The following is a 7752-nucleotide window of genomic DNA, read 5'->3' as shown; positions in this document are numbered from 1 at the left end:
ATATGATTGCAATAGCTGGCTGTCTTTGAAAGCAACTGATAGTTTCCTTAGTTTATAAGCCAGGGCTAGTAACCTACACATTTTTTTATTGTGGTAAAATTGGTATACAAATTATATAAGTTTCAGATACAACACTGTAATTCAATATCAGTGTGTACTACAAAGTGATCACCACCAGAAGTCTAGTTGCCATTTATCACTATACCCTCCCTCCCTGCTCAACCTTCTTCACATCTGGTAGCCACCATTTTATTCTATGTATGTGTGTTTGTTTTAATTTGATTGTTTGTTTTCCTTTAGATTCTACATATGAGTGAAAAAATATGGTAATTTGTCTTTTTCCATCTTACTAAAATACCAAGTGTTCATCCATGTTGTCACAAATGGCAAGATTTCATTCTTTTTTATGGCTTAGTATTTCATAGTATATTACTACTACATCTTCTCTTTTACTCGTTCATCTTTTGATGGACACTTAGTCTGTGTCCATATCTTGTGTATGGTCAATGACCATAGAAATGCATATGTCTTTTCAAATTAGTATTTTATTTATTTTTATTTTTTATGCTTTTATTGATTTTCAGAGAGAGAGAGAGAAAGAGAGAGAGGAAGAGGGATAGAGAGATAGAAACATCAATGAGAGAGGAACATCATCGATTGGCTACCTCCGCATGCACCCCCACTGGGGATCGAGCCCACAACCCAGGCATGTGCCCTGAGTGGGAATGTAACTGGTGACCTCTTGATGTTCAACCATTGAGCAACACCAGCTGGGCTCAAACTAGTGTTTTAATATTTGTTGGATAAACACACAGAAATGGAATAGCTGTTTCATTTGGTAATTCTTGTCATAATTGTTTTTGAAGACTCTCCATAATGTTTTTTATAGTGGCTGCATCAATTTGCGTTCCCACTAAGAGTGTAGAAGGGTTCCCTTTCCTCCAAATCCTCCCTAACACTACTTCTTGTTTCTTGTCTTTTTGATAATAGACATTTTACAGATGCGAGGTAATATTTCATTGTGGTTTGGGTTTATATTTCCCTAATAATCAATGACGTTGAACATTTTCTATGGGCCTGATGGCCATCTGCTGTCTTCATTGAAAAACTATCTATTTAGATTCTCTGCTCATTTTAAAGCAGGTTGTTGTTTTGTGTTTAAGTTGTATGAGTTCTTCAATATATTTTGGATATGAACCTCTTATCAGATATAAGATTTGCAAATATCTCCTCCCACAGAGTAAGTTACCCTTTTGTTTTAATGATGGCTTCTCTTGCTGTGTAGTACTCTCTAATTTTAAAATGCATATTCATTTCCTACAGTGTGTCAACAATGAGGACCTCCAGGGAAAGACTAACAGAACCCTGAGGCCACTTTGATATATACGGTGTTAGTGAGAAATGACTGAATCAAGTTCCATGGTAGTAAAATGAGATTACTGAGGAGGTGATATAACAGCTCTTTAAACCATATCTCAAGTTCTAGCCTCTCATATCCTGCATTCTTTCAAGCATATAGATGTCCTATTCTGCCAAGAGGTGTCATGTACATTAACAACATGTTTATGGTCCTCAATTCAGAGCAACTTGAACTACTTTTTCTTTTTTCTGTGTTTCTGAAAGTTCTATATTTATTTTGTATAGGAAATGCCAAATGCTGATGACGTTGAAGAGAGGAAGGTTATCCTTTTAGGAATTATTAATGATGTTTGCTTGAACAAATTACTGATTTTTCATTTGAACCCTGTTCTTCTGAGACCAAACCCTAAAGAGAAAGGAAATATGATTGTACTTTATTGATTTACTATCCTACATCGGCATTTACTTAATGTGTTTACCTGGGATTTGGTCAAAGACACAGCATAAAGCAAAGCAGGGGGTTGGGAAGAAACATAATATTTTAGACAAGGTGCCGTGCCTTCTGAAGAAAAAAAGTTGTTTGTTTTTTGTTTATATATCAGCTTGATCAAAAATTATTTTGTAAAATAAATTTACTATGGAGATATTTACAAGAAAAGGTATTTAATGCAAATAGTTAATATTTAGGAATATCAGTGACATATCTCTCTACTAACAAAGTAATACTAGTTAAACTGCTATAACAGGACTTAGTAACTTTCTTTCAATAATAACCAAAAAGGAAAAAAAAAAAGAAAGCAAACAAGAAACACTTGTTCCAATGAATGGAAAGGGAAAAAAAACCAGGGGCACTACATATTATTTTTTAATCTGTACAGGAAGACATCAATTTTGTTTTAAAGTTGTTCCTTAAGGAAGAGTTTCTTTGCATTCCATTTTTCAAATAAACAGTTCCTAATATGCTCTTATAACCTTTTATTGTGCAAATGTATCTCTTTAAAAGAGACCCTTAATCAACCAGAATTTTTTTTCAAGGGAAAATGGGAATTTAAATGGAAGAAGGGAATGCATATACCCACAGAGCAACTACAGTAATAGGTACAGTGAAACAAAACAATTCTAAAAAATAGAAAAATCTGCCAAAACCGGTTTGGTTCGGTGGATAGAGCGTTGGCCTGCGGACTGAAAGGTCCCAGGTTCGATTCTGGTTAAGGGCATGTAACCTTGGTTGCAGGCACATCCCCAGTAGGAGGTGTGCAAGAGGCAGCTGGTCGATGTTTCTCTCTCATCGATGTTTCTAACTCTCTATCTCTCTCCCTTCCTCTCTGTTAAAAAATCAATAAAATATATTTAAATAAAATAAAATAAATAAACAATAGAAAAATCTGAATAAGGAAGAAAGATGTATAATAGGGGACAGCAAGGAAATTTTCATGAAATGAGAATAATTAAAGGGTGTAAATAATGTAAATTTCAATGGGGGGGGGAGGGAAGCCTCTTCATTGGCTTTTTGTTAGAATTTCAAATTTCAGCCAATTCCCTGGCACTTATTTTCACATAGTTTTTACCAGCGTTGACTAGAAAACAGCCTAATTTTATTTTGCCTGTGCCTTCCCCCCTCAGGCTCCAGTACTGCCTGATACCTCACCATGGGGCATCCACGGGAACCTACTTAGCACTGACATATAAGCAATGTGGAAATACGGAGAAATCCTTGCTCAATAAAGACAACAAGAAACTCACTTTAAATATAAAGATACATGTAAATGAAAAGTAAACATATGGAGGAAAATATACCATACTAACACTAATCAAAAGAAAGCAGGAGTAACTATATTAATTTTAAACAGAGTAGACTACAAACCAAAGTTATATGGGATATAAAGAAGCACATTTACATAATAAATGGATCGATTGTTCAAGAAGAGATAACAATTCTCACCATGTATGCCCCTAACATCAGAGAGTCAAACTATATGAAGCAAAAACTTATAGAAATGCAGAAAAAAAATAGATGAATCCATTATCTTGAATGAACACTTCAGCACCCATCTCTCAGACATGGATACATCCAGCCGACAGAAAATCAGTAAGGACATGGTTGAACTCAACAACACCATCAATCAACTGGATATAATAGACATCTATAGACTATTTTATCCAACAACAGCAGAATACACATTCTTCTCAAGCCCATATGCAACATTCACCAAGATATACCACATTTGGGGCCATAAAATATACCTTAACAAATTTGAAAGAATAGAAATCACACAATATCTTATCTCAGATGACAGTGGAATTAAACTAGTAATCAATAGCAGAAAGATAATTGGAAAATCCCCAAATATATGGACTTTAACAATACACTTCTAAATGACACATAGGACAAACAATAAATGTCAAGAGAAAGTAAAATATATTTTGAACTAGATAGAAGTGAAAAGAAACATCACAATTTGTGGGATACAGTGAAAGCAATTCTTAGGGGGAATTGTTTTAATTCAGTGTTTTTTCTTAATTAATTATTGAAAAAAAAGTCCTGCAAATACTGTTTTATATATGTTTCTATCCTGTGTTTGGATAAATATTATTATATAGTATTATGAGTTAATGGGGAAATATGCAACTAACTCATATTCCCTATTATAAAAAATAGGCATTATAAGATAAATTACTCCTGTGCCAATTGAATGGAGTATAGAGAATTTCAGTGAACCAACAACACTCAGTTTCCATTTTTTCCTCAGGGTATTGGAATGAATCAGATTTTTCAGATATTTACACTTATGTAGGCATCTTGTATTAATGCATAAAGTTGTGTCTTGATGATACAAAACTTTGTGACTCCTCTTTGTTCTGTTATTCTGGTGCTTCATACTCTCTTTTGGTTTCTGTCATCAGGGAAGGACCTACTATGAATGAAGGTCTTTCTTTCTCTCTCTAATTTCTATCTCTATCTCTCTGTCTCTCTTCCTCTTTCTCTATGTCTCTCAAGCAAAAGGACAAGTTAGCTTGTACTGCAAGTTTCCCCCCAATCAGGATGAAAGAGTAAATAGTTCAGTTTGGTCTTTACAGTCTGAACCATGATCCCCAGTGCAATTTTCACAAGAAAAAATCATTTAAATTTATTAGGCACTTTATAGTTCTTTATATATCAAACATTTATTTTCTCATTTGACTTCAGTTCTTTGTATCTATAATTTCATTTGTAAGGATCTTAAAGGGCTTAGGAGAAAATCCTAAATCTTAAACAAAGAATGCTAAATCAAATACAGTTTTAAAAAAATATATATTTTTATTGATCTCATAGAGCATTGGTTCTCAACCTTCCTAGTGCCGCGGCCCTTTAATACAGTTCCTCATGTTGTGGTGACCCCCAACCATAAAATTATTTTCGTTGCTATTTCATAACTGTAATTTTGCTACTGTTATGAATCATAATGTAAATACCTGATATGCAGGATGTATTTTCAGGGGTCACGACCCACAGGTTGAGAACCGCTGTCATAGAGGAAGGAAATGGGAGAGAGCGATAGAAACATCAATGATGAGAGAGAATAATTTATCAGCTGCCTCCTGCATACGCCCCACTGGGATCGAGCCCACATCCCCGGGCATGTGCCCCTGATAGGAATCAAACCTGGGGCCCTTCCGTCCACAGGCTGATGCCCTATCCACTGAGCGAAACCAGCTAGGGCAATATAAATTGATTGTATGGAACTCACATTTTTATAATTTTACCACTTTGTCTGGCTAGAGTTCTATTCTAATCGCAAGATAGAGAATGTTTAACTAGTTATTTGTGTTTGTCATGCAAGGTGAACATTAAATTATTTTTACTGCTTATTTTTCTGACATGTACCTAGCATTAAGTATTAAGGTATCATCATTCATAGGTTGACACTCAACCACTGAGTTACACTGGCCAGACTAAGTATAATTATTAATATGGACAAATGATGACCTACCTAAATGAAGAAAAAAAAGTGCAATTGTTTTGCTATGCCTCACACTGTGCTATACATTGTACATATGCTGGATCTACTTCATCAACTTTATTATGCTGATAAATATATATTTCAGAATCCTTTTCTCAGTACTGTCCCAAGTAAAAGCTACCCAAATGAGGAACTTGTGCAATATTTTAAAGAGGAAATTAGCAGCAATTAATAATATGGTTGCCTTCAGACAGTGGAAGACCAATGCCAGTGTGCCCAGCAGGTTCTAGTTTTCAGTAGCTTTCTTTCCACATCCTAAAGGCTTGCCTTGCTAGGCCTACCACCAGCTGTATAATTGAGAATCCTCAGAGATGCAGAAACAATCGCTACACAGAGGGAATGGCTTCCAACAAACTTTTCTACAACTTCCCCCTTCAGGATTCTACCTCAGCAGCTAGAAGTGCATGGTTCTAAGATTTCTTGGAAATATCAACTTGTGTGCACCCAAACCAACGGTTTAATTTCGGTTAGTGTCTCCCCTCAACTTCTAACTCTCCCTTTCTACACCTTTACTTGAACAGTATCTTTCATAGTTGTGTAAACTCTAAGCCCTATAACAAAATCTCTGATCTCATATTCCAGGTATTGGTTATTGCGTGCAGATACTAAGACTCAGTGTTTTAAAACAGTGACAGGTATTTCTTTGTTTAAGAATTTGAAATTAGGCAGAGGCCATTTCTCTGTTTCAGCCTGAGATTTTCCTATGCCTGGGGAAGTGCAGACTGCTTTCATGTCTTCCAGTCTCTGTGGTGCCAGCTGCCTCCCCACTTCCTTTCCAATTCGTGTGGGAGAGTTGGCTTCCCACACGAGGAAACTGAGGGGCCGAGGATGAGGTAGTACAAAAAGTCATACAAAACATGAAGTTTAATGAATTTGATACCTGACTCTATCATTTAGTAGCAAAAAGCTATATTAATCTTCTAACATTCCCTCAGTAGGAGAACGATCATGATAGAGCTAGTTTGATAGCATTGTGGCAGTATTAATTTTTATCAGTTAAGATTTTGACAGACTATTTTGAATTAGAGAGCAGAGAGATGGGTTTCCTGACATTTTCTTCACAGTTACTGGTAATGCGGGAAACATTGCTATGAGTGCCTCTGGGATGGATAATGGGGGCAACACATCTGCAGTGAAGCTCTATGCTTTTTCGGTGTCCTAAGCTGAATTCAAGGTGCCAACACATTACAGGGTCTTTGATTAAAGTATAAAATGCCATTATGTCAAAGCCATTTATAGAAATGTATTATATTGATGGATTAGAGACCAAGAGAATGCATTTCCCCCTTTTTTGGAAAAAAAAAAGTATTGATTTTCAAAAGGAAGGGAGAGGGAGAGAGAGATAGAAATATCAATGATGAGAGAGAATCATTGATGGGCTGCCGCCTGCATGGCCTTGTACTGGCGATCAAGCCTGTAACCCAGGCGTGTGCCCTGACCTGGAATCGAACCATGTCCTCCTGGGTCATAGGTTGATGCTCAACCTCTGAGCTATGCAGATCAGGCTGATGCAACCCCCTCTCTTTAAAGAATGGATAAATTGATTGTATGGAACTCACTTTTTTATAATTTTACCACTTTGTCTGGCTAGAGTTCTATTCTAATCGCAAGATAGAGAATGTTTAACTAGTTATTGGTGTTTGTCATGCAAGGTGAACATTAAATAATTTTTACTGTTATTTTTCTGACATGTATCTAGCATTAAGTATTAAGATATCATTTTGTCTTTTTGTTGTGCTTTCAAACTCTTTTTTTTATCCATTTCCGGTTTGCCAACACATTTTTTTTTAATTGAAAGCAAACAGCCATTAAAAAGAAAAATGCTGTGTGTTTTTTTCTTGAATTCTTCATTGAATAAATTACAATTGAGGCTACTATTCAAGGGGCTGATGTTTGCCCTTAAGTAAGCAGAAGCTGGAACATTAAATCATGTATAAAAACAGCTTGCTACAGATGATTACAAAGGAATTTCAGCCAAATGATTCATTTGGAACTAGAATCTTTGGAGCCTTCCTGATGGTGTTGGAGTTAAAGATACTGTCTGATGCTGGCCTTTCTTTTCCATATCCTGGAATTGATTCTATGAAACATGACATTTGCAGCAAGAACTGATATGATTGAGAGTAAACCTCTATACCGCATGCCAAGGTACTTTCGCATAATGTGTAATTGCAGTTTATCAAAGGAAGATTTTACTTCATAATTTTATTCTTAATTTCATCAGCATAAAACAACTATGTGCTTCCATATCACTAGACAACAAATACTGATTATGAAAATTTTATGGCATGGCAGCATATGGTAATTCTTAGATTTATGTCATGTGCTCCAGAGTCAGAAATTGATACTTAAATCCCTCCTATTTACTGTTACATTTAAAACTTTGCAATGT

Source organism: Myotis davidii, unplaced genomic scaffold, assembly GCF_000327345.1.
Source record: "Myotis davidii unplaced genomic scaffold, ASM32734v1 scaffold1187, whole genome shotgun sequence".
NCBI classification, from domain to species: Eukaryota; Metazoa; Chordata; class Mammalia; order Chiroptera; family Vespertilionidae; genus Myotis; species Myotis davidii.
This window is presented reverse-complemented; position numbering follows the sequence as displayed.